The sequence below is a fragment of the Apium graveolens genome, chromosome 5, assembly GCF_009905375.1.
Source record: "Apium graveolens cultivar Ventura chromosome 5, ASM990537v1, whole genome shotgun sequence".
Classification (NCBI taxonomy): Eukaryota; Viridiplantae; Streptophyta; class Magnoliopsida; order Apiales; family Apiaceae; genus Apium; species Apium graveolens.
This window is the reverse complement of record NC_133651.1, coordinates 159,573,864-159,597,199: the sequence shown is the minus strand read 5'-3', so window position 1 is coordinate 159,597,199 and position 23,336 is coordinate 159,573,864.

The following is a 23,336-nucleotide window of genomic DNA, read 5'->3' as shown; positions in this document are numbered from 1 at the left end:
AGATCTTGGCTTCTTGAATCTTATATTTGAAAATTTCTTTCAAAGTAAGCCATGGATTGGGTCATTTCATCCAATTCCTCAAGAGTTCAAAACTCTTCTTCTCCTATTTCTAGATTGACTTGCTTTTGAGATTCCTTGATCATCTGCTCAACAGGTTGTGCAACTTAAGTCTAAGATTTAGTTTCATTTTCAATTATTTTCTGTTCATTAGCTATCAAGGCACTTGGCACATCCACAACATGTCCTTGACTCATCTTTAATGATTAATCTGCATCATTTGCATGTCATAAGTTTTAAGAATACCGTATAAAGATTCAAAGTTATTATCCCTAGATCTCTCCATTCCCTTATTGCAGAAATATTTTGTTCCAAATGGTCAGTAAGAGTGATCAAGAATTTTAGGTTGACTTCCTCAGCTTCATAGAACTTGTCATGCAGCTACAAGTCATTTGTCAGTCTGTTGAACCTTTCAAAAACCACAGTAATGCCTTCTTTAAACCCTCATATTGTAAGATTTGAATTGTTCTCTGGTTTGACCTCATTTCCTCAGTACCTTTACATAGGATCTCTATCTTCTCCTAGATTTTCTTGGCTGACTCACAATTGATAATGTTATTATACATGACATTATTAAGAGATTCAATTAGAATGAGTTGCAAGCTACTTTCAAGTGAAACTTTCACTTTTTATATTTTAGTATATGTAGATGGATCTTTAGGAGCAGAGTGATCAGTAACGACTACTTCACCATCAGTTACTTCAGGTACCCTTACCATATGACTGAAGGGTCCATGCTTGAGATTTTTAACATATAGTGGATGAGCCATCCTGATGAACAACATCATCTTCTTCCATAGAGTGTGTTAGTGCGTGCACCCTAGAGACAACACTATTATGTTTATGTTATGAGACATTTGGTATATTAATTATGATTCTATGGATTATTCTTTATTAATTTATTATATCTTTATTTTCTGCGATAAAATGTTAGATTAATAAATGTCTTTGGAATATGATATGTAAATCTATATCTTTAAGTACGTGACTTAGAAATGAGATTACAAGAATAGTATTGATAATCCTAAAGGTCCCTAGTCAAGTATTATTGTTAAGGGACGACAATAAATATGTTGAGACTAGTGTGTTTGTTGACTGATGATCACATCTTATTGGTCATAGGTATGGTGATACTAAAGTCAAAATACATGCACATGTATTAAATACATGGTGATGGATTGACCCGTTATGAGATACTACATGTTTAAAGTGTCATAAGTTAATCTCACAGTGATAATGATGTATCGGTCCTTAGACCTGAAATCATTATATTTCTATATGAGAATTAATATACTTTGATACTATTGAAAGTTATCCTTGACCGGGTAATCATAAAAGTAGTATTGGATATATTATGAATTATATGAGAAATATGAATGATCTAGATGGGATTTAACCCTCCTATTTTAAAGGAATGATATTATTGGCCTCCTGATTGAGTAAGACTATAAAATGCATGGCCGTGCTCAAATACTGATTTGTTTAATAGTTTACTCATTGATCAAGGAAAGAAGGATTAAACGTTTGCAGAGGATGACACAATGCATGCCACGAGTTTGATCTATAATATAAGGCTAAAGGGATTATATTACATTGTAAATTATTCACGAAAGGTTTAATTGAATCACCAATTATTATTATTACTTGGGGAACAATGATGTATTACTAGATGCCACTCATTGTTTATAATTTTATTATTAGATAATAAAATTATTGCCAACGTAATAATAATCTAAAGGGTCACACACAAAGAACGTTTAAAACGAAGTGTTATTTAAATAATGAATTTAAATATTATTTATTATTAATTCGAATTTAATTATTAAATTAATTAAATGGGACTTGATTAATTGTAAATATATTAGAATTCGAATTTAATAATAATATAAACCCAAAAATCAGAATGGGACTTTTAGAATTAGAAGCCCATTAGGTTTAGGGTTAGGCCTTAATCTCCTCTCTCCCCTATATATAAATGAAGATGTATATTTTTAGGGTTAGAAGTAGTATCACATTTTTGGAGAAAAACCCTAGCAGCTCTACATCCTAGAGAGGTTAGAGAGAGAGAGAAAAAAAAAGAAGAGGCAACCAAATCGGTTAGTACCGGCTCCGGTGATAGTTGGACGATCGGGTGTTCGTATGGATACCTTGGAGAGCATATCTCTGAAAGGAGGGCTGCTATGGTTCATCAAGAATCAGAACGTCCATTACAATAATAAGGAAAGCTCTATTAAAGTAAACATCTATTTTCTATAATTATCAAATCATTATACAAAGATCTTGCGGTAGGAATTCGAATTTTTTTGATTTTCCGCTGCATTTTAATGTTCGAACCCCTAACAGAGTGTAGTTGACTTTGTGAAAGACATGGATTTTGATACTGCTAAGTTTTTGTGCATTCATACTTCCAAGATCTAATATGTGTATTTTCAGATTTTGCTCTGATACCACTTGTTAGATATGAAATGCACACAGGGGGTGAAAGTGTTTTCTTAATTTTATTTTCTTAAAACTATGTTTGAATGTTTTCAATATAATCAAGTTGAATGTTTGGCCGCTTAAACTAGACAGACTAAAAAATTGTAGTGATAATTAAATAACTATAAAGACAGAAATGCAATTATCAAAACTCACTTGATTTATATTAATATCAAATTAGTTGTGCTACAAATATATGTTCTTGAATATATTAAAACACAACTACTTCTTGAGAGAATATAAGAATTCTAGATCTGTTTTTTGTTACCTTGAACTAAGGACTCGTGATGTGTCTTATAGATCAACATGCATAGTTTACAGAACTTGCACTAAAATAGACTAACACATTTTCTAAAGTCCTTTTATCAATATCCATTTTAGGTGTAGGAAATCTATATATAATATTCTACGTCTGGGACCCTCCTTTGTCCTAATCATCTCGGCCTTTGATCTTACACTCCTCAAGCTACATTTATAGACTTTCCATTTTAGTGATAAAATGGTTTATTGACTGATAATCTTGAATCTTCAAGTTGGTTGTATTATGTAATTTGAGCTGTTATCGAGATCTGTATTATTGTATAGTGGTGTGTATATGTTGTGTACTTGATGATTTCATGAACAAAACATCTTGGTAGATTTTACTCAGTGAATATGTAGCACTCAACGGATAAGGATTATAGTCCCGACGGATAACTCATTTTAGTCCCGGCGGATGATGACTTATTATCCATCGAGTGAGTAGCTTATGTAACAATAAGTCTGTAGCACATTTCTGCATACACATTGTTCAGAATCTGTAGTAGTACTTAAGTCATGTTGACTTTAACTAGATATGCAGAATAAGTTGATTAATTGTACATAGAATCTGCGTTATCCGTCGGGAGACAACCAGCTTCATCCGTCGGTACTCAAAATTCACCATCCGTCGGGTTATCAAAAGGAGCAGGAAGTCAGGATAGATCACCTATAGAAAGTTCCCCTTTCTCAAATCAAAGATCCACAAACTCAGGGGGAGTTTTTAACAATCAAAACTCAATCACACAATAAGACAACAATGAGTCCTCTTCATCTAGAACTAATCTACCTCAACAAAGAAAATGGACAAAAGATCACCCCTTTGAGCTCATAATTAGTGATGTTTCTTCTAGAGTTCAAACCAGGAGAGCAACTCAAGAAGAATGTCTATACAACAGCTTTCTTTCCAAGGAAGAACCAAAGAAGGTAGAAGAAGCTTTGTTGGATCCTGATTGGATTTTAGCTATGCAGGAGGAGCTAAACCATTTTAAAAGGAATAATGTATGGAAGCTGGTGCCCAAGCCTAAAAGAAAGAATCCAATCGATACCAAATGGGTATTCAGAAACAAGATGGATGAAAATGGCATAGTAGTCAGGAACAAAGCTAGATTGGTTGCTAAGGGCTATTATCAACAAGAAGGAATAGATTTTGATGAAACATTTGCTCCTGTTCCAAGACTTGAAACCATCATAATCTTCTTAGCCTATGCAGCCCATGCCAATTTCAAGGTCTATCAAATGGATGTCAAAAGTGCCTTTCTGAATAGAGATTTGGAGGACGAAGTCTATGTCAGTCAACCTCCTGGTTTTGAAGATCCAAATTTTCTAGAACATGTCTATTATCTTTTGAAAGCACTTTATGGATTGAAGCAAGCACCTAGAGCCTGGTACTTTATCAAAGTTCCTTTCGAAAAATCATTTCACAAGAGGTATTGCAGATAAAACTTTATTCTTTACAAATGTTAATGGCTCTAGTATACTTGTTCAAATTTATATAGATGATATTATTTTTGGCTCTACAGATGAGAAACTTTGCAAAAAGTTTGCCAAATTGATGCAAAGTAAGTATGAAATTAGTATGATGGGAGAACTAACTTACTTTCTTGGTTTGCAAGTTAAGCAAGTTAGTGATGGAATATTCATTAGTCAAACTAAATATATTTTTATTCTTTTAAAGAAGTTTGATCTAATAGATTGCACATCTGCAAAAACTCTCATGGTTACTGCAACTAAGCTTTCTACTGAAAAGTCTGTGGATATTTCAAGTTATAGGGGCATGGTTGTAATAACCCCAAAATTTTGAACTTTTTGTAACCCTTATGAATAGTGTTTTTGCTGATATTGCTGAATAAGAAAACTGTTAATGTCACACTATGTAGGGTTTCTTTTATGGATATTCTGAGATTTTATTGGTACTCTATATGGTATATAAGTGTATGTAAAGATCGTCAGAATCCAAATTTGAACCTTTTGATTTTTCCCGAAAATCCACCAGATATCGAAAGAATTGAGTATAAGGTAACAGGATAAAAAGGATTTAAATTCAAGGATTTTAATAGAGGATCATAAAAAGGAATATAATGTATTGAGAAAGGTTAAGGGAACCTAAGTAATAAGATCCTGGGTATAATCCCTCAAACGATAAACGAAAATGAAAGTTAAGCGAACCGTATAAAAGATCAGCGGTCATTAGCCATGTAATTAGAAGCTAATCAAAGAGATTAGAGGGGATGATGTCATCCAACCAATGAGAAGAGGACAAAGAGGGGAGGGTGACATCACATGATGACATAAGCACGACATAAGGGAAGGAATTGTTGGATGATTTAAAACCACACAAAGTTCAAGGTTAAAAAGGTAATTAACCAAAACAAATCAAAAGAAAATCAACCAACCAAAACAAAACAAAGCAAAACACAAAATCATTTCTTCTTCAACCAAGGAGCTCTCGGCTTTTCTTCATTTCAAGAAGAAGAATTTTCAAAATTCAAGTTCCAAGCTTCCTAAATTGGTAAGATAATTATCTAGTACTCCTTATGCATAGTTATGGCTATTCTATAAGTTTAAGCCTCCAAATCATTCACAATCTTCTCCAAGAAATCAATGAAGAAGATAATGAATAGTGATTTCAAGATTTTTAACTTGATTTTTCTTGTTTTTCCTTTAAGATCCAAGCATCCCTAAGACATCTCAAGGCTTCTTAAGGCTTCCTAGCTACTCACATCACTTCAAGGAAGGTATATCATCTCCAACCCTAGCTTTACTTTGTATATTAGGATGATTTTGGTTCTTATGGTAAAAGAGTAGCTTAATGCTTGTAGGTTTAGAGTTTGGGTTGGAGTTGTAGTGAATTGAATGTTGAAACTTGTTGATTAGTAAAGGACTTAAGTATAGTTTTAAATTCATGATTGAGAATAACATAAATTGGAGAACTTGAGATTCTGGGGGCTGTTGTAGTGTGATATGGATGGACTTTGGTTGTATGAATGGATTGGGGTTGATTGGTGATTGTTTTGGAATGGTATAAATTTGTGAAATCGCGTAAACATAGCCGTCATAATGTCCGATTTACTTTAGACTGCTTTTGTTCATAACATTAGGACCCGAGAACTCCCTGCCAGGTTTTGACCATTGCCATGTTTAGATAGGTCATGTTACGATCTTCGTTTTGATATGTCGTTCGTTTGATTCCGATGTACGGTTTAGGAGAAACTGCCGTTTTAAGTAACGACGTTTCGCGAACGAACCATTACCCCTCGCCTTACTTTGAAACATAGGATAAAGACCTTAAAGGACTAATTGGAGTATGAAACATTTATGTAAAGTGTAATAGGCAGTTGGTAAGACACTCGTGAAGTAATCGCCTTAAAACTCATAATGGTTAAATTATTAAAAATGGTGGAGCCGAGGGTACTCGAGTGACTTAAGAGAATCAGTAAGCGCAAAGCGAGCGTTAGAGTCTAATTTGGTTAAAGTATAGATTTACAAGTGACTTTGGTTTAATTCCAACTCACATGTTGTTTATAGGTTACCAGACTCGTCCCGAGCCATTTGTAACCCCCAGTCACTCAGGCAAGTTTTCTACCCGTATAACTGTTGTTATGATGTATATGTGTATATGCAAGATCTTGTGATAAATGCATATTTGCTATTAGCAAATTCTTGCGATATATTGTAGAATGTGATATGGTATATATGCATGCCTGTTTCGTATTCTTGATGCATATATCTGTTGATTCAGTTGATAATACCTATGCTAGAGATAAGCGGTATTTGAGTATACCCTTAGTATATATATATGAATAGTTTTTAAAACTATTAATCGAATAAGGTTTATTCGATAACTTTATATTAATTAATGAATATTACTTGAATATTCATTCGAGGATTTATGACTCCTTTATATTAATTAATGAATATTACTTGAATATTTATTCGAGGATTTATGACTCCTTTTATTTTATTTAATGAATATTACTTGAATATTCACTCGAGGACTTATGACTCCTTTTATTTTATTTAATGAATATTATTTCGAATATTCATTCGAGGGCTTATGACTCAGTTTATATTATCTAATGAATATTATTGGAATATTCATTTGAGGATCTATGACTCCGATTATTTGCTGAGATATATTCTTTATTTTATTAAAGAATAAGGTGTCGATAATCAAACTTATCTTTGATTATTCAAATAAAGATAGTACTTTCGTATAAGTATATCTTTGGTTATTTAATACTCATTTCAAGTATAAGTTTTACAACTTCTACCTCAATTATTTGTATAAAGATTATTCTTTATGGGAATATTATTTAAATAATAATATTCAGATATTTTCTAATATATTGGAGCTGACTTACTTTATTAAATCAGCATTACTCCAAACACTCTTTACAGTGTTTTCGAGTCTTTAAAAATGATTTTTAAAAGTTAGAGCGGATCCCAAAACTCATTTTTTATATATTTAAGATCTTCCTTTTTAAAAGGGATTTAAATACTCGCTCAAAACAAGAGGGATCCAGCTCTGTGGTGTATTTCATATTCGCAACAAGGTTGCGGTTTTGGTAAATGAATTGATTACTTACCCAACGTTCGGGAAGTAAGTCCATCTATCGAGTCGGCATAAGCAACATGGGCTCAGTGGGCGTCCATGATAGTGTAAGTGGCTCAGTGGGAGTCCATCAAATGCGTAAGTGGCTGAGTGGCAGTCCAACATATGGTCCTATTGCGACCTGGGTGATGACCAGTGGGGAATTCGTCCATCTACTAGTAGAAAAGGTTACTTATTGGTATCTTTGCCTGATCAGCAGGATATCGGGTTTATGCCACAATTCTTTTTCCTTCCAAAAATTTATTGGATGTTACAAACTCTGTTCATACTTTACATGACAGAGGTTTTCAGGAACTGTATAAAGAAGGTATATATGTGGATATATATATCGGAACTTAATGAAGTATATCATAATTCCATTTCCTTCAATAATACTTCAAAGATTTAATCTATTCAAATCTTGTCTTGTAGTCTCATCTATGTGATGAACTGTTGAAAGCTCCTTATACCTTGAACAGTGGTAGTTCAAGTAGCTTTATAAATGATATAAGTATAGTGAAGTATTTGGTAACTTCATCCCTTGTTTTTGCTTATATCCAGTAAGTAATTATCTTACACTTGATAAAGGATTCTAATAAGTTATCCATTTAGATACTTGCATTATTGTTTACACTATATATTATCTTGCGAGCTGTAATGCTCACTCTTGCTTTATTTCTTCATCACACAACAACAGTTAGGAAAGATGGCTAGACTCAAGTAGACCCAGCGCAAGAGCGTGGGAAGCGCCCCGCGCCTTCCCGTTGAGATCATAGCTGCTATAGCTACAGAGGTAGATCTATCTGTAGATCAGACCTTCTACTTTTGGGAATCAATTATGTATAATTATAACTTATGGCAGATAATGGCAATTAATTGTAAACTTATCAAGTAATCATTTTGGGTTGTAATAACTTTTAAATTGTGGATTCAAAGACTTGTACTTATTTCAATTTCATCTCTGAGACTATAACGGGTTGTGGTGTGTGTTAGTGTGGGGTCACAACATAAGGTTAATTATTATTAATTAAGTGAAGTGATATTGTGGAAAGAAAGACCGTGACGACCCGGATCCCTGACCCCGGATCTGGGGGTGTTACAGAAATGGTATCAGAGCCAAGCGTTATAAACCTCAGAGATGATGCGATGATGTAATAATAAACTCACAAAGATAATAAGAACTCTTGCCAAGTTCATGGTCGGACTACTTAAAGTAGCGCTGACAGTTAAAACCCTTACGGGAACCCTTATAAGTATCATGATAGTAACTTAGCTCGTTTAATGTGTAGGCGCATGAGATAGAGGACCCTGAGATGTTCGAGCGTGAGCATGATGAGGCACTGTTAGATGTCGAGGATTAGGAGGAGCTTGAGATGGAGGAGGATGAGGAGGACCCCTCAGAGGAGTCAGAGACAGAGGTCATTGCTATTTCAGATGAGGAGGACCCGGATGAGGTCCCAGTAGCTGAGGAGCGTGTCGGAGCTATGGTAGTGTACACTGGTACCCCTTTACCCACACTCCCGGTGGTCAGAGCTCCTACCCCTCCACCACTATCTTGGAGCCCCTATGATGACAGCTTAGAGACCCATACTCCCGAGCCTAGGCAGACCAAGGAGGCACCCCCAGCGGCTCCGGATTCACCACCTCTCGACCCTGCCCATAGGCAGTCTTTGTTAGCCCACGGCTATGTTCAGGATGTACTGAGGACCCGAGTGGCTGTTGCTGAGGCCCGGCTGGATGAGGCCAGGAGGGAGTTGGATGCGGAGAGGGCGGGTAGGCGTACCCGAGCTTATGAGACTAGGGCTGCTATACCCCGATCCTTGAGGAGGGAGCTGACAGGGATAGAGCTCACGTCCCGAGCGAGACTCAGATCGCTCCAGGGGGACAGGCATGGTAGGATCTCCAGGCGGCAGGACGACTATATCTTTCTTTGTGCGATGAAAAGGGTATGGGAGCTGACCCGCTCCGGTGTGTGATTCAGGACTGATAATGGGATAGTCTAGTTGTCTAGTTAGTCGAGGCCTTAGTAAGAGCCAATTTTCCGGGATGGTTGACTTGTATATAGCATCCCTTTTTCTGACTAGACAGATAGACTCTTGTGTATCACTTTTGGGACAGATGGCTGTAGCACTGTTGTACTTTTGACCAGATCAAACTATGTATTTCTCGCATTATGTATATATTTGTTTCCTTTCGGTTCAGTTCCTTAGTGACGAAATCACTGTTTTTATCATTATTATTACTGCACTTCTTATTAGAATGTCATAATATAATAGAATTGTGAGATACATTCTCCCCATTATAGAGCTATGCAAGGCACAATGTTGTGTATGATTGTGACCTAACGTTGAATTTTTCCCAATAATTTTTTTTATCAGTATCATGCCGCCAAGAAAGATTGGAACTAGGGCGAACCCTGGATCTGAGGACCAGGGAAGCCATCACCAGGACGATAGGAACCAGGAACACAGTGAAGAGGAAGATGAGGATTATGTTGAACAGGATGACTCCCTGTATGAAGAAGAAGAGGAAACATATGATGTTGAGGGATTTGAGATAGAGGCTGAGGAAGGAGAAACTGAGGTTGAGCAACCAATACCAAACCCAGGCATGGATCCCATGGGCCAGTTCATGCAACTACTAAGGCAGAACTTGGAACGTCAACCCAACCCACCCCCTCAAGGAAATAACAATGTTGTGGCAAACTCTTTCAGGGCTTTTAAGTCCCTTAAGCCCCCTGAGTTCCACGGATCATCCGACCCAGTTGAGGCAAGGGCATAGTTAAAGGAAATGGGGAAATCCTTTGAGATTTTGAGTACCGATGAGGCACAGAAGACTGTATTTGCTACCTACCTTCTGAAAGGAGAAGCCAACTACTGGTGGGAGGCCAAGATAAACATGGAGACAGATGCTATCATAACCCGGGAGAGGTTCAGTCAGTTGTTTCTGGGAAAATATTTCCCGAGGTTTATGGAAAACCAGATGGAGCTCAAGTTCTTGGAGCTAAAGCAGAATAACTTATCTGTAGCAGAGTACGAAGCGAAATTTACTGAGTTATCAAGGTTTGTGCCGGAATTTGTAAGCACCGAGGAAAAGAAAGCTAGGAGGTTTCAGCAGGGACTGAAACCGTGGATTCAGAATAGGGTGGCAATCCTTGAACTTACGGATTATGCCACTCTGGTGCAAAAGGCAACAATTGTAGAAGCCGAAAGTGAACAGATGCAGAAGGAAAGAGAGAAGAAGGGAATAAAGAGGAAAAGTATGAGCATGGGTGGGGGTTCCGCAGGAAGGAGCTTCCCAACTAGATTTAATCGAGGAGCAGTGTCCCTACCGGGAAAGAACACTGGGTTTAAGCGACCAATGAGCGTAAATGTGAGCCAGAGCGGCCAGAAGTCAAGAATGTCCTATTCCAACCTGTCTCGACCCCCATTGCCAGCCTGTAACACTTGTGGAAGGATGCACACTGGGGAGTGTAAAGGAAAGCCAGTAACCTGCTTTAAGTGCGGTCGAGAAGGTCACTATTTAACTAAGTGCCCTTCATCAACCCCTGCCGTCATTCCAACCACCACTTGTCATCAGTGTGGACGCCCGGGTCATTGGAAGAGGGAATGCCCAATGAACAAACCAGCAGCTTCAGGAGCCAGCAGGGCTGCCTCCAATAAGCCACCTACTGCGAGCACTTTCAACATGACAGTCTAGGATGCTATGAAAGACTTAGATGTGATAGCAGGTACCCTTTCTCTAAATTCAGTCAGTGCAAATGTTTTATTTGATTCGGGGTCAACTAAATCTTTTATATCAAAGGACCTTGCGCGTAAATTAAGACTTAAGGCTGAACCCTTGATAGAACCCTTACAAGTAGAAATAGCAAATCATGAAATTATTCCTGTTAACCAGATTCACCCCGCCTGTGAGTTAGGCATAGGGGACCAATCTTTTAGTGTTGATCTGATTCCTTTTAAATTAGGGGAGTTTGATGTAATTTTGGGAATGGACTGGCTATCTAGCAATGATGCTCAGATAGACTGTAAAGGGAAGAAAGTTAAGTTAAATATCCCAGGAAGAAAGAAGTTATATTTAGAGGAAAGAGGCAGACGCAGAAATTTTTGACTATGGCCCAGGCCAGAAGGATGCTACGAAAAGGAAATGAGGCTTACCTAGCCTATGTGGTGGACACGCAGAAGGAGGTACCCAACTTACAAGATATTCCGGTAGTCAATAAATTTGAATACATATTTCCACAAGACCTTCCAGGATTACCACCCGATAGAGTGATTGAATTTGCTATTGAGTTGGCCCCAGGGACAGCGAGAGTTTCAAAAGCACCTTACCGGTTAGCCCCATTAGAAATGAAGGAATTAGCTACCCAATTGCAGGAACTTTTGGATAAGGGTATGATATGACCCAGTGTGTCTCCGTGGGGAGAACCAGTGTTATTTGTTAAGAAGAAGGATGGGAGCATGAGGCTGTGCATCGACTATCGAGAGTTGAACAAGCTAACCATAAAGAACAGGTACCCGTTACCTAGAATAGACGATCTGTTCGACCAGCTAAAGGATGCTGTTTATTTTTCCAAGATTGACCTGAGAACTGGATATCACCAACTAAAGATTAAACCCGAAGATATTTCCAAGACAATGTTCCGTACCAGGTATGGGCACCATGAGTTCTTGGTAATGTCCTTTGGATTAACCAACGCCCCAGCGGCTTTCATGGATTTAATGAACAGAGTATTTAAGAAGTACTTGGACAAGTGTGTGATAGTTTTTATCGATGATATTTTAATCTACTCAAGGACTGAGGCAGAACACGCAGAGCATTTGAGGATGGCTCTAGGAATACTCAGAGAGGAACAGTTATATGCCAAATTCTCGAAGTGTGAATTCTGGCGGAATGAAGTACAGTTTTTAGGACATGTGATCAATAAAGAAGGAGTATTGGTCGACCCCTCCAAGATAGAGGCGGTCTAAAATTGGGAAAGGCCAACCACACCCACAGAGGTAAGGAGTTTCATAGGATTGGCCGGCTACTATCGTAGATTTGTACAAGACTTTGCAAAGATCGCAGCCCCTTTGACACGACTTACTCGTAAGACAGAAAGGTTTAAAATGGACGGAGAAATGCGAGAACAGTTTTCAGGAATTAAAGAAAAGGTTGGTAACGGTCCCGGTGTTGGCATTGCCAGACAGAAAAGGAGATTTTGTGATATATAGTGACGCGTCGCACAAAGGATTAGGGTGTGTGCTTATGCAGCACGGTAAAGTGATTGCGTATGCGTCGAGACAACTGAAGGAATACGAGATTAGATATCCTACTCATGACCTTGAGCTCGCGGCAATAGTTTTTGCCCTAAAAATTTGGAGGCACTACTTGTATGGAGAGAAGTGCGAGATTTTCATAGACCATAAGAGCCTCAAGTATATATTCACGCAGAAAGAGCTCAACATGCGCCAGAGGAGATGGTTAGAGCTAATCAAGGACTATGATTGTGAGATTCTCTATCATCCGGGGAAAGCCAATGTGGTGGCTGACGCCCTCAGTAGGAAGGAAAGGCTCAGAATGATAATGACTTCGGAGGAATTAATCAGGGATTTCGAAAGAATGGAAATAGAAGTAAAGGTAACCGGAACCGGAACTGAAAAGCTTTTTGAGATCTAAATGCAGCCAGAGTTATTGGAAAAGATCAGATTGTGCCAAGAGAAAATAATGAATGAAGACAGAGAGTCAATGACTGGAGAAGAGATCCATACTGAGAAAGATGATAAAGGGATAATGAGGTACTCCTACCGGATTTGGGTTCTGAACGTTCAAGAGCTTAAAGATGAGATTTTGGATGAAAGCCATAGTTCAAGGTATTCCATTCACCCGGGAAGCACCAAGATGTATAGGGATTTGAAGGAATATTACTGGTGGCCCAACATGAAGAGGGACGTAACAGAATGGGTAAGCAAATGTTTGACTTGCCAAAGAGTAAAGGCAGAGCACCAGAGACCCAGTGGACTTTTACGACCCCTGGAGATTCCCGAATGGAAATGGGAACAGATAGCCATGGATTTTTTTATCGGTTTACCAAGGACGAAAGCCAACCATGATGCCATATGGGTGATCATGGACCGACTGACAAAGTCAGCTTATTTCATTCCTATCAATGAGAGATACACAATCGATAGACTGGTGGACATTTACCTTAAGGAAATAGTGACGCGACATGGAGTCCCAGCGTCCATTGTCTCAGACCGAGACCCCAGGTTCAACTTCAGATTTTGGAGGAGCTTTCAAGAATGTGCGGGGACCAAGTTAAATATGAGTACCGCGTACCATCCCCAAATGGATGGGCAGAGTGAAAGGGCCATCCAGACACTAGAGGATATGTTGAGAGTCTGTGCAATAGACTTTAAAGGAAGTTGGGATGATCACTTGCCATTGATCGAGTTTTCTTATAATAATAGCTTTCATGCTAGCATCGGAATGCCGCCTTATGAGGCCCTGTACGGAAGAAGGTGTCGATCTCCCTTATACAGGGATGAAGTAGGAGAGCGGAAGATGCTCGGACCCGAAGTGGTCCAAAGGACCAAAGACATAGTGGATCTCATCAGAGGATGGCTGGTAGCAGCCCAAGACAGACAGAAGAAATATGCAGACCTAGCCCGAAATGACAAGGAGTATGGAGTAGGGGACTTAGTACTACTAAAAGTATCCCCTTGGAAGGGGTTAATGAGATTCAGAAAGAAAAGAAAACTAAGCCCAAGATACATTGGACCTTTTGAGATACTAAGACGGATTGGGAAGTTGGTTTACGAGCTAGCCTTACCCCCGAACCTACAACAAGTTCATAATATGTTCCATGTATCAATGCTAAGGAAGTATCATCGGGATGCCAGACACATAGTGGAGTACGAGCATGTGGATATGCAACCAGATCTGACTTACGTGGAGAAACCAGTAAGGATTATAGATAAGAAGGAGCAGGTGCTTCAGAACAAAGTGATCAAGCTAGTCAGAGTGCTATGGCAGAATCATAATGTGGAAGAATCAACTTGAGAACTAGAGAGCGCAATGCTAGAGAAGTACCCCCATTTGTTTTCTATTTGATTCCGGGACGGAATCCTTTTAAGGAGAGGAGACTGTAACAACCCCAAAATTTTGAACTTTTTGTAACTCTTATGAATAATGTTTTTGCTGATATTGCTGAATAAGAAAACTGTTCATGCCACACTATATAGGGTTTCTTTTATGGATATTCTGAGATTTTATTGGTACTCTATATGGTATATAAGTGTATGTAAAGATCGTCAGAATCCAAATTTGAACCTTTTGATTTTTCCCGAAAATCCACTAGATATCGAAAGAATTGAGTATAAGGTAACAGGATAAAAAGGATTTAAATTCAAGGATTTTAATAGAGGATCATAAAAAGGAATATAATGTATTGAGAAAGGTTAAGGGAACCTAAGTAATAAGATCCCGGGTATGATCCCTCAAACGATAAACGAAAACGAAAGTTAAGCGAACCGTATAACAGATCAGCGGTCATTAGCCAAGTAATTAGAAGCTAATCAAAGAGATTAGAGGGGATGATGTCATCCAACCAATGAGAAGAGGACAAAGAGGGGAGGGTGACATCATATGATGACATAAGCATGACATAAGGGAAGGAATTGTTGGATGATTTAAAACCACACAAAGTTCAAGGTTAAAAAGGTAATTAACCAAAACAAATCAAAAGAAAATCAACCAACCAAAACAAAACAAAGCAAAACAAAAAATCATTTCTTTTTCAACCAAGGAGCTCTCGGCTTTTCTTCATTTCAAGAAGAAGAATTTTCAAAATTCAAGTTCCAAGCTTCCTAAATTGGTAAGATAATTATCTAGTACTCTTTATGCATAGTTATGGCTATTCTATAAGTTTAAGCCTCCAAATCATTCACAATCTTCTCCAAGAAATCAATGAAGAAGATAATTAATAGTGATTTCAAGATTTTTAACTTGATTTTTCTTGTTTTTCCTTTAAGATCCAAGCATCCCTAAGACATCTCAAGGCTTCTTAAGGCTTCCTAGCTACTCACATCACTTCAAGGAAGGTATATCATCTCCAAACCCTAGCTTTACTTTGTATATTAGGATGATTTTTGTTCTTATGTTAAAAGAGTAGCTTAATGCTTGTAGGTTTAGAGTTTGGGTTGGAGTTGTAGTGAATTGAATGTTGAAACTTGTTGATTAGTAAAGGACTTAAGTATAGTTTTAAATTCATGATTGAGAATAACATAAATTGGAGAACTTGAGGTTTTGGGGGCTGTTGTAGTGTGATATGGATGTACTTTGGTTGTATGAATGGATTGGGGTTGATTGGTGATTGTTTTGGAATGGTATAAATTTGGGAAATCGCGTAAACATAGCCGTCGTAATGTCCGATTTACTTTAGACTGCTTTTGTTCATAACATTACGACCCGATAACTCTCTGATAGGTTTTGACCATTGCCATGTTTAGATATTTCATGTTAAGAGCTTCGTTTTGATATGTGGTTCGTTTGATTCCGATGTACGATTTAGGAGAAATGGCCGTTTTAAGTGACGACATTTCGCGAACGAACCATTACCCCTCACCTTACTTAGAAACATAGGATAAAGACCTTAAAGGACTAATTGGAGTATGAAAAATTTATGTAAAGTGTAATAGGCAGTTGGTAAGACACTCGTGAAGGAATCGCCTTAAAACTCGTAATGGTTAAATTATTAAAAATGGTGGAGCCGAGGGTACTCGAGTGACTTAAGAGAATCAGTAAGCGCAAAGCGAGCGTTAGAGTCTAATTTGGTTAAAGTATAGATTTACAAGTGACTTTGGTTTAATTCCAACTAACATGTTGTTTATAGGTTACCAGACTCATCCCGAGCCATTTGTAACCCCCAGTCACTCAGGCAAGTTTTCTACCCGTATAACTGTTGTTGTGATGTATATGTGTATATGCATGATCTTGTGATAAATGCATATTTGCTATTAGCAAATTCTTGCGATATATTGTAGCATGTGATATGGTATATATGCATGCCTGTTTCGTATTCTTGATGCATATATCTATTGATTCAGTTGATAATACCTATACTAGAGATAAGCGGTATTTGAGTATACCCTTAGTATAGGGGATCCAAAGGTGAACTTTTTTCTAAAACCGGTAGGCGAGGCTCCCGAGTATTATATATATATATATATATATATGAATAGTTTTTAAAACTATTAATTGAATAAGGTTTATTCGATAACTTTATATTAATTAATGAATATTACTTGAATATTCATTCAAGGATTTATGACTCCTTTATATTAATTAATGAATATTACTTGAATATTTATTCGAGGATTTATGACTCCTTTTATTTTATTTAATGAATATTACTTGAATATTCACTCGAGGACTTATGACTCCTTTTATTTTATTTAATGAATATTATTTCGAATATTCATTCGAGGGCTTATGACTCAGTTTATAATATCTAATTAATATTATTGGAATATTCATTTAAGGATCTATGACTCCGATTATTTGCTGAGATATATTCTTTATTTTATTAAAGAATAAGGTGTCGATAATCAAACTTATCTTTGATTATTCAAATAAAGATAGTACTTTCGAATAAGTATATCTTTGGTTATTTAATACTCATTTCAAGTATAAGTTTTACAACTTCTACCTCAATTATTTGTATAAAGATTATTCTTTATGGGAATATTATTTAAATAATAATATTCAGATATTTTCTAATATATTGGAGCTGACTTACTTTATTAAATCAGCATTACTCCAAACACTCTTTAAAGTGTTTTCGAGTCTTTAAAAATGATTTTTAAAAGTTAGAGCGGATCCCAAAACTCATTTTTTATATATTTAAGATCTTCCTTTTTAAAGGGGATTTAAATACTCGCTCAAAACCAGAGGGATCCGGCTCTGTGGTGTATTTTATATTCGCAACAAGGTTGCGGTTTTGGTAAATGAATTGATTACTTACCCAACGTTCGGGAAGTAAGTCCATCTATCGAGTCGGCATAAGCAACATGGGCTCGGTGGGCATCCATGATAGTGTAAGTGGCTCAGTGGGAGTCCATCAAATGCGTAAGTGGCTGAGTGATAGTCCAGCATAAGGTCCTATTGCGACCAGGGTGATGACCAGTGGGGAATTCGGCCATCTACTAGTAGAAAAGGTTACTTATTGGTATCTTTGCCTGATCACCAAGATATCGGGTTTATGCCACAATTCTTTTTCCTTCCAAAAATTTATTGGATGTTACAAACTCTGTTCATACTTTACATGACAGAGGTTTTTAGGAACTGTATAAAGAAGGTATATATGTGGATATATATATATCGGAACTTAATGAAGTATATCATAATTCCATTTCCTTCAATAATATTTCAAAGATTTAATCTATTCAAATCTTGTCTTGTAGTCTAATCTATGTGATGAACTGTTGAAAGCTCCTTATACCTTGAACAGTGGTAGTTCAAGTAGCTTTATAAATGATATAAGTATAGTGAAGTATTTGGTAACTTCATCCCTTGTTTTTGCTTATATCCAGTAAGTAATTATCTTACACTTGATAAAGGATTCTAGTAATTATCCATTTAGATACTTGCATTATTGTTTACACTATATATTATCTTGCGAGCTGTAATGCTCACTCTTGCTTTATTTCTTCATCACACAACAACAGTTAGGAAAGATGGCCAGACTCAAGCAGACCCAGCGCAAGAGCGTGGGAAGCGCCCCGCGCCTTCCCGTGGAGATCATAGCTGCTATAGCTGCAGAGGTACATCTATCTGTAGATCAGACCTTCTACTTTTGGGAATCAATTATGTATAATTATAACTTGTGGCAGATAATGGCAATTAATTGTAAACTTATCAAGTAATCATTTTGGGTTGTAATAACTTTTAAATTGTGGATTTAAAGACTTGTACTTATTTCAATTTCATCTCTGAGACTATAACGGGTAGTGGTGTGTGTTAGTGTGGGGTCACAGCATAAGTTTAATTATTAATAATTAAGTGAAGTGATATTGTGGAAAGAAAGACCGTGATGACCCGGATCCCTGACCCCGGATCTGGGGGTGTTATAATGGTTGACTCACTTCTGTACTTAACAACTAGTAGGCTAGATAAAATGTTTGCTACATGTTTATGTGCTAGATTTTAGGTTGATCCTAGAGAATCTCACTTAATAGCTATTAAGACAATTTTCAGATATCTCAAGGGAACACCAAAACTTGGCATTTGGTACCCTAGAGATTCTGGTTTTGATCTAACTGGTTATTCAGATGCAGATTATGCCGGTTGTAGAATTGATAGAAAAAAGTACAATAGGAACCTGTCAATTTCTAGGAAACAAGCTTGTGTCCTGGTTCAGTAAATAGCAAAATTCAGTTTCTACTTCTAGAGCTGAAGCTGAATATATTGCTGCTGGCAGTTGCTTTGCACAGATTTTATGGATGAAAAATCAATTGCTAGACTATGGTTTGCAAGTTAAGAGAATTCCTATTTTCTGTGATAACATAAGTGCAATTGCCATCACTGAAAATCCAGTACAACATTCAAGGACAAAGCACATATATATCAAGTACCACTTCATAAGGGAACATGTAATGAATGGTATTATGGAACTATATTTTATTCCAAGTGAGAAGCAGCTTCCAGATATCTTTACCAAGCCACTGGATGAATCCACCTTTTCAAGGTTGGTAAGTGAGTTAGTTATGCTTAATTATTCTTAAATCTATATAGATAATTTGCAAGTTGACATGCAGCCAGAAATTTAATTGATTTTTCAATCTTGGACGAAATTTTGCCTAAGTCAAAATTTACATCTCGACGGATGATCTTTATTCATCGAGTTTGATCATCCGTCGGTATACTATTTGCTAATAAAAATCAATTATTTTCTGGAATATTTTATAACTCGACGGATAACAGTCTATCCTCATCCGTCGAATTTTCTTAATCTCAGCCGTTCATTACCTGAACATTATCCATCGAGTATACTTATAGTTTGTAAGCATAACACGACTGATAATGGGTGGAATTTTTACAGTTTATTTTTAAACGGCTATTTTAGGCCATTTTAATTGGTTACTTTATTTTACTTTATTATTTTTAGCAGTTATTTTTGAGATAGTATTAAAGCTTATTTCATTTCAATTGCTTTTCTTTTATCATTCTCAAATCAACTACTCAAATTTCTTTCTCTTTCAAAGCAATTACTCTCTCTCTTCAAGCTCTCATTCTCTAACAATGGCACCCGTTGTCAAGATTATGTCTCAAAATGGGTTTATTTATGAGAAGAACAATTTCACTGCACTAGTAAACAAGGGTATTCAGCAATCTGGTGACTATCATAAGATGATGGACTTTGTGAAGAATTACAAGCTTAGTTATGCCATGCTGGAATCTCCCACAATCTTTTGTGAAGTTGTTAAAGAGATGTGGACCACTGCTACATACAACTCAACAGATAAGACCATCACTCTAACCATTAAAGGTAAATAATTTTGTATCAATACTGATGTTATAAAAGCACGTTTCAAGATTCTTGATAACACTGTGACCTCACCACACACTGACACTGATATAATCAATATGCTTAATTCCATGAACTATGCTCTTTCTACTTCTAAGTTAAGTGACATTAGGAGATTGGGTCTTAGGAAGGAATGGAGTTTTATGTGTGATGTAGTGACAAAGGTATTTTCAGGTAAAGTCAGTAATTTTGATTCAGTCAATATCTCCATGCTTAGCATGCCCTACATGCTAGTTATTGATAAGTTCTATAATTTCAGTGACCTTGTTTTGTTTGAGTTGGGTTTCAAACTAGGAAAGTTAAATAAGAGAGCTAAGAATGTGTATTATGCTAGATACTTTATGATGTTAGCTAACCATCTCTCTGAGGGTATTGTGCTTGAGAACCCTAACAACAAATTAGACTGTTCGGTTCAAGAGAGAAAGCTCATTGTAGATTTGAACTCACAAGGAGGTGCCACTGTTCTATTTCCCTGTAATGGAAGCACCTCAGGTAAGTGAGGTAAGTTCATCTATTCATACCACTATTCAATCTCACTAATTTATTTGAGTTCTAGTGTGGCTATGACAACTGTGTCAATGACCTAACAGTTGCCTACCCAAGCTACCAAACCTGCAAATATTTTAAAATCCAAATCAAAGAAAGCCCCCCCTGGTATCTCTCAAAAGATGCTAGTTGCAAAATCCACCAAAACCAAATAGGGGAGTGTGCAGGTGGGTAAGATAGGTGAGGGAAGGGGTGAACATAAAAGAAACCCTAAGGATAAGGATGGAAAGTTGAGTGGTTCCCAGCCTAGCCACACTGCAGTTTCCCAACAAACTCCAGTACTTAAAAAGCATAAAAGCTCATTTGTAGTTGCATCCTCCCAAAAGGATGTAGTTATTAAACAAAGCTCTCAACCAAGAGCACAGGCCAAAAGGGTTAGGGACACAAGCTCACCCCAAACTTATGCCAGAAAGAAGAAATCTAAAACCCTTGGGGATGCACAGGGTACACACACTGTGTAAACTGGTGCTAAAGACATAGTCACTGCACCTTCACAAATTCAGTTTGATGTGACTCCAATAAATGTGGAGGCACATCCAAAATCTCTAGTAATAGAAGCATCTCAAACACCAAACTCACCCACAAACTCACTGGATGTGGATATGATAAACACATCAATTCCTGATTCCCCTTCTTTAACTATGTTGGGGAAGCCAAAATCTAGTGCAAGTGAGCATCATCTTTTAGATGATTTGTTGGCTCACTTGCCCATTCTTTCAGGAACTGTTGAATCATCTGTGCCAAAAATATCTTCAATCAGCACAGAGTCCACAATAGTTTCCATTCCTAGTTCATTCATTTCTACTCTCTCGATGGATATTACTCATCGGTCGAGTAGTGATTGTATCCCGACGGATAAGCTTAACAGCAGTTATCCGTCAGATAGCAAAACCACTCACCCGATGGATATCACTCATCCGTCGAGTATCTCTGCACAACTTCAAACTTCACTTATTTCAAGTATAGAAGAATTAGTGGTTATACAGTCACTACTAGGATTGAGAGAGAAGAGTGTTTTGAGTGAGAGTCTGGGTTGCTCCCAGGAAAAAGGAGAGGAAATGAGTGAAATTATGCAATCCATTTCTTCAGGATTTGCAAAAGAAAGTGAGAGGAGTCCCACCTTAGAAAGTGAAGGTGAGGGTGTGAAGGTAGGGAGCCAGGGTGAGACCCTGATGCAACAAAAGAGAGAAAACAAGAGAGATGCAGGTACTGGAGCTATAAGGATGGATGTCATTTCTAGTGAGTCAATGAATGTCCAGGATGTAAACAGGGAGGGACTATCTCAGTAACCTAAAGTTGGTATAGATTCCACCTCCCTTGATGTTGAGGCATTTACTCACCCTGTTCCAGCTTATCAACTTCTAGCTGAACAGGGCAATGACAATACAGAAAGGATGCTCAATTTGGTGCATACCACACAGTCTATGATAAGAGCTAATGATGTTATCAGCTAAGGATTATAAGAATGGTGGCTCAGCTGATTTCTTTGATGATGAAAGTGAGGATAGTGAAGATGAAGCAATGGACATTGAGGGACAAGTAGGTTCCAGTTCAAGATCAGGTATGCCATCATGGGCATTTTCAAAGCACTGTAATGAGCACTACTTCAAGACAACCCTGATTTAACTAATCAATCAGACAAATACTGCTCTTCAAACCACTTCAAATGCCTGCACCAAGAAGCTCCTTCAGGCACATCTAGCCTCTCTGCAACTTCAACAAATTCAAGGCTTTCAACATACTAGGGATGTAAACACCATCAAGGGTGATATTGAGGAGATGAAGAAGGCCATTTCAGACAAGATGGATTCTAAGCTTCCAGAAGCTACAATGCTTGAAATCAAGAGGAAATTAAGGAAAAATTCTGATCTTACAACCAAGATAGATGCCTTGGATACAATAATGTCAGCCATGGAAGCATCTTTAACAGCCATTCATCTTCATCAAGCCCAACAGACAGATTTACTTCAAAAACTGGTGGCTGCTCAAACCCCCTCCTCTACTCAACTTGATGATAACAAAAAGGGGGAGAAAGGATCAAGTGAGGGGGAGAAGTTTCAAAATCAGTAAAGTAATTGTGCCTTTAATTACTATCTCAAAGCCACCAAATACAGACAGTATAGATCTGATAAATGCAGCAGCAGCCAATATTAGAGCAGCTGAAATGAAGTAGTTGAAGCCAATCAACTGGGAGAAGATTGATGAGGATATACAAAAGAAGTTAGGACTAGTCAAGGAGCCAGTAAAGTCAGCCATCCATCACTCTCAAGTCAAGCAAATTTCTGTGAATGAGATGAGCATGAACTATCTGGAAAGGGGACAGTCATCCTGCATCAAATCTCCAAAGGCTGAAATAATTCTGAAACCAAGGGTGAATTATCCAAATTTATCATTGAAGAACCCTTTGGATACTGTGTATGAGACACCTAATCTTTATGAAAAGAAGCTTCTGTCAAGGTCAATTGCTTTCTACAAAGATCCAGCTAATTCAGCTTTGAAAAAGAGAATTGCTAAAGTTTTCAGAAATGGGAAAAAAATTTGTATAGTGGCTCGACACCCTCAATTTGCTGAAGCAAAGAGAGAAGAAAAGGCCAGACTGAAGCAGGAAAAGAAGCAAGCTGCTCTAGATGCTAAAAAGGCTAAACAAAAGAAAGAGCAAATTGCTATCTTGGCCAAGCTACATGCTTTAATTCATCACAACAAATTCCTGCTCAGCCATCTGAAATCATTGAATCTCAAGGTCCAAAGAAGCAAGTTATACAACAGAAGAAGTCTCCAAGAATCAAGGAATTGGCTAAA